The sequence below is a fragment of the Chenopodium quinoa genome, unplaced genomic scaffold (genome assembly GCF_001683475.1).
Source record: "Chenopodium quinoa cultivar QQ74 unplaced genomic scaffold, ASM168347v1, whole genome shotgun sequence".
NCBI classification, from domain to species: Eukaryota; Viridiplantae; Streptophyta; class Magnoliopsida; order Caryophyllales; family Amaranthaceae; genus Chenopodium; species Chenopodium quinoa.
In genome coordinates, this window is record NW_018742907.1 from 1,477,430 (window position 1) to 1,488,184 (window position 10,755).

Sequence of the window (10,755 nt, forward strand, 5' to 3'; positions counted from 1 at the left end):
TTATTCTGTGTGCAACAGTGTTTTCTCACTTACTTTGGAGTGCGGAGGAGAGACGCAGTCTACAGGGTATTTGAATTGCTCCTAGAGCGCTTCCGTGAATCATCTTCTGTTTGCTGACGATTGCATTATTTTTTCGAAGGCTGGGACTGGTAATGTAGATGTGATAAAAGGCATTCTAGAAACTTATGAGTTGTCGTCGGGCCTGAAAATAAATTTTGATAAGACAACAGTTACTTTTAGTAAAAGGGTTTGAGATGATAAGAGGGGCGAATTAGCGGACAGATTTGGGGTTAGAGAGGTGGATGTTCATGATCTCTATCTAGGCCTTCCTACTGTTGTCGGTAGATAGAAAAAGGTGACCACGAGGGGTGTGAAAGAAAAGTTGTGGAAGAAGTTGTAGGGTTGGAAGGGGATGGTACTATCTAAGGCGGGTAAGGAGGTTATGATAAAGGCAGTGGCCCAATCTCTCCCTACTTATGCGATGAGTGTGTTTAAGTTTACATCCTTTTTTTGTGGTGAGATGAGATCGGCTGTGGCTCAATTTGGGGGAGGGGGGTAAAAATAAGGGGAACGCAAAATTCATTGGCTTGCTTGGAAGAAGTTTTGTCGCTTAAAGAAGGATGGAGGGTTGGATTTTAGAGATTTTAAATTGTTTAATTGGGCTCTCCTCGGAAAGCGGGCATGGAGATTATTTGTGCGTCCGGGCAGCTTAATTGAGCAACTGTACAAGGCTCAGTATTACCCTCATTCGAATTTTATGGATGCTAATCTGGGCTCTAATGCGAGCTATACTTGGAGGGGGATTTAGGAAGCTAGGTGGCCAAGGTGTGTGGTTCGGAGAGGGGTGATGAGTCTATTTTATATTTTTTTTTCCCCGTTCCATGGTCATATTTGTGTTTATTTGAGCTCTGCGGAGCCATTTTTATTACTAATATACGTTTTCTAATTTTATATTTTTTTTTCCCCGTTCCATGGTCATATTTGTGTTTATTTGAGCTCTGCGGAGCCATTTTTATTACTAATATACGTTTTCTAGTGTTTTGTAGAGTTGGTATTATTTTGTAGGAATTTGCAGATTTATGACAATTTCGAGCTTATTGAGCCCCTACAAAGATATTGGAGTTTGATCGTATTTTATAACCGTATATTTGAAGCCTAAGGCCTAGTCAAACAATTTTGATTCGGTGATTAAGGGCTCGATTAATAAGTAAGTTACAAATGTCCAAGTTGCTATCATAGACCAAGCAAAAGAGTAGAAGATTGGGCCAAAGCATTAAACGACCCAAGCTTACTAATGCTTCTGCTGCCTGCTGGGCGTGAAGACTGACCGGACCGGGCCCGTTCGAGCGATTATGATGCAAGGTGCATTAAGTCAGTTCTACTGTTTTATTTGGGCCTAGTTATAACACTCCGTATCTGATTGGGGCCTTTTCATTATAATTGAGTAATCCTTGTTTTAGTGGGAGTTGGATACTTGTATTATGTGGTTGACTTTTCTTATATAAGGAGGTAGGAGTTACGTAGGCTGGGAGGTTAGTTTAGGAGATAAGCCTTTATGTTTATAGTTTTAAGGCTAAATTAGAAAATAACACCTATAAAAAAAAACCCGATTTTGATTATAACACCAAAACATTTCGAAATTTTATTATAACACCACATAAAATCCCAAAATTTTGGTTTCACCACCCACTAACGGATTTTTGGATGAAAACCGTTAGTAGGACCCACTAGGAACACGTGTCAGTTGTTTATTGGCTTATAAATAAAAATTATTAAAAATAAAAATAAAAAAAAAAGAAAAACCCCTAAACTCTAACCCAGCCACCAGCCCCACCACCGCCGACCGTCACTACACCGCTAGAGACCCCAACTGCCGTCGAATTCCCTTCCTTCACCGGCGAAACCACCGGCCGTCACCCCCACCAACATCAGCCCCCCGTAAATCCCCTTCCCCCTTCCTTCTCCCCGAAAAATCACCCCCACCCACCACAAACCTCCGCGAAAACGCCTGCAATTGACGGTTTCCTGAGCAGCGAAATCGCTGGAACTTCACCAACGAAACTCACCAAATTCTGCAGGATTTCAGCCGGTTTCTTGAGCCACGAAATCTTCCGGACAACCACCTGCGAATTGACGGAGAACCACCTGCGAATCTGCTGAATTTCGCAGCGATTTCAGCCGGTTTTTGCGCAGCAACACCACCGGAATCTGCTGAGGTTGGGTTCTTGGTTAGGCTAGGGGAGGGGGTCGATTTCTAGCGGGAGGAGAAAGAGGGTGGTTTCAGGTGAGGGGCTAGGTTAGGGTGGCGCTGGCGGTAGGGCTGGGCTGGGGCTGGTTTCGCCGGATTATGCGAGGGTAGGTGATGTCGGCGGCTGGGCAGGTGGTGCCGGTGGTGGGGCTGGCTGGGTTAGGGGGTTAGATTTTTTTTTTAAAAAAATTTCTTTTTTTTTTAAACCAATACACAGCTGACACGTGTACATGGCAGGCCTCACTAACGGTTTCCATCTAAAAGTCGGTTAGTGGGTGGTGAAACCAAAATTTTGGGATTTTTGTAGGTGTTATAATAAAATTTCGAAATGTTTTGGTGTTATAATCAAAATCGGGTTTTTTTGCAGGTGTTATTTTCTAATTTGGCCTAGTTTTAATTTTAGTTTTGTTTCTCCTTTATTATTTGTTTAGGGATTTTTTGTAAATTACCACCCAAAAAAAAGTCCACTTTTGATATAACCACCCAAATAATATTTTATTTTAAATTACCACCCATTAAATTAAAAAAACGCGCAGATTACCACCCATTTAGATTTTCCGGTGGAATTTCCATCAGTGGGCCCCACTTTTTTTTTATTTTTTTTCTTTTTTTTTCCTTCTATTTTCTGGCTTTCTCATCTCCTTCCCTGATTTTTCACTCTTCTTCTTCCTACCTTCTTTCTTTCTTCTTCCCAACCACCACCACCACCATTTCTTCTTCCCCAATTCTTTCTTCTTATATTTGGAGCTCCCACAACACCAACAGCACCCCTTGTACCTCCAACCTTCTGCAATTTCGCACACACTTGACCACCTTCGCCACCTCACCTGCTCCACTTTCACCTTCCTAACTCCACAAACCGCAAGAGCATCTCACCACCGCAACTCCTCCACTTCTCCAGCCACCCACAATCGCTGTCACCGCGACCAGCACTAGCACCTTGCGGTTTGTGGATTTTCTTCAATTGAATTGGGGTTTTCTTCAATTGAATTGGGAGTTTTCTTAAAATAGGAACCTAATTTAAGAAAACCCCCAATTCAATTGAAGCATGAACCCTAAATCGAATTGAAGATGTTCTTGCGGTTTGTGGAGTTAGAAATTGTTGTTTCACCTTATGGAATTCCTCAACAAAATCATCAGTAATTGGCATTAAGTAACCCAGGTTTCACCTTTTCAAACTATTGATTAGAATGCCATAATATCTAACGGTAGATTGATATATCTTACAGGATACTTAAATTTTTAATTTACAACAACAGTAACTATTTGAATTATGGAATTGAGATTAACATGCTTACACCCACCATGAGTTGCTAATTGACGAAAATGCTGATAATTGGAAAAACAAAGTTGAAAATTTGTCATACGAAGATGAAACTAATTGCAGTTTGCAGCATTCCAAACTCCACCTTTGTTTTCCTTCCATAATTTTCTAACCTCTGATAATGGTGACAATGATGACAATACCAAAATTTTCGGTGGTGGTGGTTGGGAAGAAGAAAGAAAGAAGGTAGGAAGAAGAAGAGTGAAAAATCGGGGAGAGAGAGTGAGAAAGCCAGAAAATAGAAGAAAAAAAAGGAAAAAAATAAAAAAAGTGGGGCCCACTGACGGAAATTCCACCGGAAAAACAAAATGGGTGGTAATCTGAGCGTTTTTTTAATTTAATAGGTGGTAATTTAAAATAAAATTTTAATTGGGTGGTTATTTAGAAATTGATACTATTTTTGGGTGGCAGTGGCGTCACCAGGATTTTCGAAGTGTGGGTTCGAAACTTCCGAAATTTGAAATCATAATTAACAAAGGAATAAAAATACAATAATTAAATATTCAGTACATAAATAATTTCAAACTATGGATTACAAATAGATTACACATAGAAAAATGAAAAAAAAAAAAAAAAAGCTATAACCGATAAAATCTGATCAAGCTAATACAATGGCAGAGAAGCAACACATTAAATAAATTACAAGTTAACATTAAAAAAAAAGCTACAATATTCTAATTAGCAAGTAAGCATTACATTGCACATATACTATTTAAACTGAATAAGCTACATACTATCATTGTTATAGAGTTAAAATATGGATTCAACTAGTCAAAGAGGCCAACAATCAGCACATATTAACTTAATGACGGAAAAATAATGATAATGGCCATGATATTTCATTGTATCCTTTCACGCATCGCTAGAGCTTAAGGACTTAACCCAATACATGGATCAACATCCCACCTTACATTTATTTCTCATTTGATAAGTTGCCAAACTAACCAAATAGGGATATTAAGTTCAAGTAGCTAAATATTATCGTTTCACTATCGAAGCTTTTCTCATTCTGATTGCTCACTTAGATTATTGTAGCAGATTACTGTCGTTAGCTATGGCTTGACAGAATTCTTATGTGCCGACAATAAAAATGTTCAATTCAATGTAGCTTAGTTAGAGTTAAATTGTGTAGTAGATTCATGTCACAAGATTAATTTCAATTTTTTATATATAATTAATCAGCAATACAAAACCATCACTGAACTCAAAATTATACAAATAAAATTATCAAAGAGTGTTCGCCAAACATCACTTAACTCAAACTCATGCTTCAAACACAGAATAATTAAAGGCCAAATTTTCACGATTGAATTAAAAATTAGCATATATTAAACATAACAATGTAAATAAATTATCTCTAAGATCTATAATATTCATCAATCAAACCCATATCAACGAAATAGCAAATGAAATTATGAAAACTAGAAGGCAGAAACGAAATACAGAAAATAGCATATGAATTGGCAGAAACGAAAGGCAGAAAATAGCATAGCATATGAAAATAGCATACGAAATACAAAAAAATCCCCAAATTGAGAACTTGAGAAGTAAATTAGATAATTATATCCAAACTTCAGCAATTTACAAAACATTGGCAATTCGTAAATCGTAATGTATATTAGCAATTGAATTTAGCATATGAATTTCAATTTTCAAGTATTCAATGATTTAGCAAAAAAAATCCCCAAATTGAGAAGTAAATTACATTTGCAAAAAAAAAAAATCCCCAAATTCACTTACCCCTACATACACCGATACACCATACACGGCTGTGAGGCTGGGTCTGGGTGAGTGGCTGGTGCGCTGCCGGCCTGCCGCTGCCGCCGTGTTCTGCTGACTCTGCTGCCGTGCTGCGCCGGGAAGAGAAGGAGGAAGAACGGGAAGAGATTAAGAGAAGGAGGATTGGAGGAAGAAGTTAGGGTTTTGCAATTTGGGGGAATGAGGAAGAGGAAAGCGAACTCTGGAAGCAGGAAAGCTCAGTGCTCAGGAAACAAAATTAAAAAAAAAAAGTGTGAGTTATGGGTTTTGAACCCACAAACTCTTGTGTGATGGGAGGTAAAAATAACCACTGGGCTACAACTTTACTTGTTGCCATATAATACACAAATATTCTATTTAAACCTATTTTGATTTTTTTTTTTTTTTTTAAAAAAAAAAATTTAAATTTTTTTCAAAAAATCAGTGGGTTCAATGAACCCACTTGAACCCACCCTAGTTCCGCCCCTGTTGGGTGGTAATTTGCAAATTATCCTTTGTTTAGTTTTAACTTCTTGTTCGTAGATGTTCTTCGATTTTTCATAATTAGTTTTATTGTTTTTCTATTTTCTTGTTAATTTAATACTATTGCTTAATTTAATTGCTTTGGTTAGTTTAGATTTAATTATGTGCGATTAGTTTAATTCTAGGATTTTGGGGATCCATGAATAATATGAAGGGATGATCTATTATTGTTGATTGTTAATGTTTTAGATTAATTTACTATTGATTGATATAATGCTATGCAATTAGATTAGCGCTGATTTAATTGTATGAGTTATGCAATACTGATTCGAAATTCGACAGATGAGAATCGATGTTAAGGCTTAGTTTCAATAGGCAGGTTAATTTATAAATGGTTAAGTCAAGATTCGAGAGATGTGATTTAATACCGCTAGATTAATTCTGTGATTGTAATACGTAGCGAAATCCCTTTATAATCTGGTTAATTTATATATTGATAATTGATTGTTGTTTGTTATCCCGTAATTTTATTTATTGGTGAGCCTATGCCCTTGGCTTTTATTTTATTGATACTCTCTTAGTCTTATTTACTTAGTTTAATTATTCCCTTAGATAAATTCACATAAAAACTATACTTGTTACTTGATAATTTAGATTATAATAATTAATTAGGAATAAAAGAACATTGTTTCCCTGTGGATTCGACCCTACTTCCCTATCTATTTTAATTAGTGGTTTTAGGAATTACTTTTGATTAGGTGATACGACTTTAGCCTGTCAAGGGGTTAGATGGCGTGTTGGTAATGGGGAGAGCATTCGAGTCTGATCGGACCCTTGGATTCCTGGAACGCAGACACACAAAATTCTTTCTCCTCGAGGCAATGTTAATAGTGATCTTTTGATTAGTGATCTTATTGATGCTTCGCCTCGATCTTGGAAATTGGATGTTGTCGATCAGTTATTTATCCCTTTTGAAAGAGATATGATCCTAAGTATTCCTATAAGTGGTCGATTGCCCATTGATCGTCTTTGTTGGGATATTGAGAAAAATGGTGAGTATTCGGTGAAGTCGGCTTACAGAGCATTGTTTGATGATGATTGGAAGAGTGAGGAAAAGGCCTTGTCACCTGGTCATTCTTTGTGGGGTAAGGTGTGGAATTTAAAGGTTTTACTTTGAATTAAAATCTTTGCGTTAGAGGTCGTTGCAAAATGCGATCCCGACGCGAGCTGGAATTAATCGACGGATACATGACTACGATGCTACTTGCTGTATCTGTAACAAGGAGGAAGAATCTACTTTACACGCTTTGAAGGATTGTACCTTGGCACGGGCAATTTGGTGTAGAAGCGACTTTGCTGAGCTAGTTGAATGTGTGTGCTGTAATCTGCTGGACCGGTGGAGCTAGTGTTTTGAGAAGCTAAGCTGTGAGGAAATTAAGCAGTTTATTACTTTATGTTGGGCTGTTTGGGGTCCCAGAAACAGGTGGATCATGGAGGGTGAGGGTCCGGATCCTGTAAAGACCGTGGCTTATGCTATGAGAACTTGCGAAGAGGTACACGAAGAGTGTGGTAAGATTGTAATGGGGGGTGGGGCAAGAAGTACTTTTCCAGCACATTGGGCGTCTCTCTATCAGCTTTTCTGGAAGCTGAACTTTGATGTAGGGGTGTTAGGTGGTGTGGGTTCGGGGTTGGGAGATTTTATCAGGGACGAGTTGGGGGTTGTTAGGTGCTGCGGTGTTTCTCAAGGCCTTGAAGCGTGGGATCCCAAAACAGCATAGGCTAAGACGATTTTTTGGGGTATGAAGCTGGCGGTGGAAGAAGGTGTTGCTAGCCTTGTGGTGGAGAATGACTGTTTGAGCGTCATCGAAGCTCTGCGTACCAGGTATGATGGTTTTAGTTCCTTTCATTTAATAGTGGAAGATATTTTAGATTTATGTTCTAGCTTTAATAACAATGTGTGGTCTTTTGTTAAACGAACGGGAATAAAGTAGCTCACGAGTTAGCTCACTTTCAACCTTGGGAAGTTAGGCAATGAGTGTGGAAGGATGTAATCCCGAATCGTATTTTGGATTTAGCTTCAGATGATTTATTAATCTAGTCCCCAGTGGGTGGGTTTCTTCAAAAAAAACTTACAATGATACCAAACATATACTAGTATATGAGGCTCTATTCTCTTCGACTTATTCTTGCTGAAGTTAAATTCTTTTCGGCTATTTCTCCAAATGCCACTGAGCACTTTAATAATTCACCAAAGGCCATCAAGGTTTTCGGAATTCACCAAATGCCACCGACTTTTTAAAAAATTCACCAAGTGCCATTAATGACTAACAGTCGTTAACTTCGTTAGTCATTAGGATTAAATCATGTCATGATATGATTGGTTCATTTCAATCATTTATTTTAATTAATACAAATAACATTTTTTTCTCGTTTTTTGTGACAAAAATTGTTCGGGTAAACTGTTTTTTTTCTTGTTTTTCAATCATTTATTTTAATTAATAAAAAAATAATGTAAACTGTTTTACGTGTTAAGATCGTAATTTTTGTTTTACCATAAAAATTGCAAAACGGGGCATTTACGTTGATTTTTTGCCAAATATGAGCTTAAATTAGACCCTGGGTAAAAATGACCCCCAAAACCTTACCCGATCAATTTTAATGGTTAAAAAAGGACACGCTAATCGAGCTTCAAGTAATGATGACTAATTAACCAATATTGGGGAAAATAACCTTGACTGTCTATGTTTTTAACCCTTGTACATAGGCAATGAGATTCAATTTTTTACTGCAAATTTTGAAGCTGTTTTCTTTCACTCATCTAACTATCTGATTTACTTTAATCAACCCGCCCCGTGAATAAAAAAAAAATCCTATTCAATACATTTTTCTTCTTAGAAACCTAAAAATAAACGGGGAAGGGGGAAGTCCTATGTTTTAACAAATCACACGTAGCGATATTGATAATACAGATAGAGTTAATGGTATTTCATAATTAATTGATTGGGCAACAGCCCGTAAACCACCTAAAAAGGAATACTTATTATTTGATCCATATCCTGACATAAGAAGTCCAATGGGAGCAATGCTTGAAATAGCGATCCATAAAAAAAACACCAATATTGAGATCGGCTAGAACAAGGCGAGAACCAAAAGGAATTACTGAATAACTTAGTAGAATTGATATGACCGTTATAGAAGGTTCGATACTAAATAAAAGTGCATCCCCTCTAGATGGAAGAAGGTTTTCTTTAAAAAGTAGTTTTATTCCGTCCACTAGAGGTTGAAGAATTCCCAAAGGACCAGCATATTCAGGTCCAATACGTTGTTGTATCCCTGCAGATATTTCTCTTTCTAACCACACAATTACTAGTACACCTATGGTAATTCCCAATACAAGAATCAAAATAGGGAAAAGCATCCATGTAGTCTCATAAACCGCTTTTAAGGATTTCAATCTGGAAAAAGAATTGATAGCTTGTAATTTTGTTGTTGTATCAATTATCATTTCAACGATCAACCTCTCCCATAATGATATCTATGCTACTTAATATCGTCATAATATCAGCCAATTTCATTTTTTTAACTAACTGAGGAAGAATTTGCAAATTGATAAAACCCGGAGGGCGAATTTTCCATCTCCAAGGGAAAATACTTTGATCTCCTATCAAAAATATCCCTAATTCACCTTTTGGTGGTTCGACTCTTACATAAAGTTCTTGTTTCGACAATTAAAAAGCAGGAGATGGCTTTTTACTAATGAATCGATAGGGGCATTTACGTTTTTTTTTTTTGCCAATTTCGAGCTTAGTTTGAATCCATAAAGAGTCAAAATAACCTCCAAAACCTTACTCGATCAATTTTCATGGTTAAAAAAATTAATGACTCGCTAATCAAGATATTTTCCGACACATAAAACGGGGCATTTATGTTTGTTGTTTTGCCAATTTTGAGCTTAATTTGAAACCATAAAGGATCAAAATTACCCCCAAAACTTTACCCGAACAATTTTCGTCACGAAAATCGAGAAAAAAATTCTATTTTATTAGTTAAAATAAAGGATATTTTGGATTTTAACACCTGACAAAAGGCTGAAAATGGTTTTTAACACCCCCCAAAAAAAAACTTTTATTTTAACACCTCCCAAAAATATAAAAGTTGGAAGTTAACACCAGTTAACGATTTCCGTCACGGAAATTTAACGTGGGTCCCATAAATTGGCTTCAACTCTCCTTCGTTTTCAATTTTTTACGAAACCCACCTTCGTGGCTGCCATCCCATTTTTTCTTCTTATTCCTCCCTTCATCTTTTCTTCGTCTTCTTCCTCCCTTCATCTTCATGGCTGCCATCCCAAACTCTTTCCTTCGTTCTTGCCCACCCTCCCCTCAACTGCCACCCCTTCCCTCCCCCCTCCCTTTCCCCCACCCCTACGCTGCCAACCGAACCCACCCCCCTTCCCTTTCCCCGTTCTCGCAACCAAATCAGCTCCTCTCCAAATACCAGCCCACAATCGCAACCCCTGCAGCCACCTCCTCACTCAAACCGCAAAAAATCAATTCCCAACATCAATTCCCGAAATCAGAGCAAATCGCAGATCCATCGAACCTCGTCTAGAAATCAATTTAAGTTTGCCGAAAAAAGTTACGGTGTGGTGGTTTAGGGGTTAGGGTGGCCGAAAAGGTTAAGGCGGGTCGATTCGTTAGGGTTTGGAGCAAAGTGTTGCAGAAGAGTGGTGGTAGTGGTGGTGGTTGCGGCGATTCAGATCTTTGATTGTGGTTTCGGTGTGGTGGCTTGGGTCGGGGCAGCAGGGGAAAAGGGAGAGGGTTGGGTTGCGTTTGTGGGGAAAAGGGGTGGGATGGGTTCGCCGGTCGTCGGTCGGGGGAGGGAGCTGGGTGGCTAACGGGATGGGGCAAGGTTGGTTTCTTGGGTGGTTGATTTAATTTTGGTGGCCGGTCCCCAGTTAACA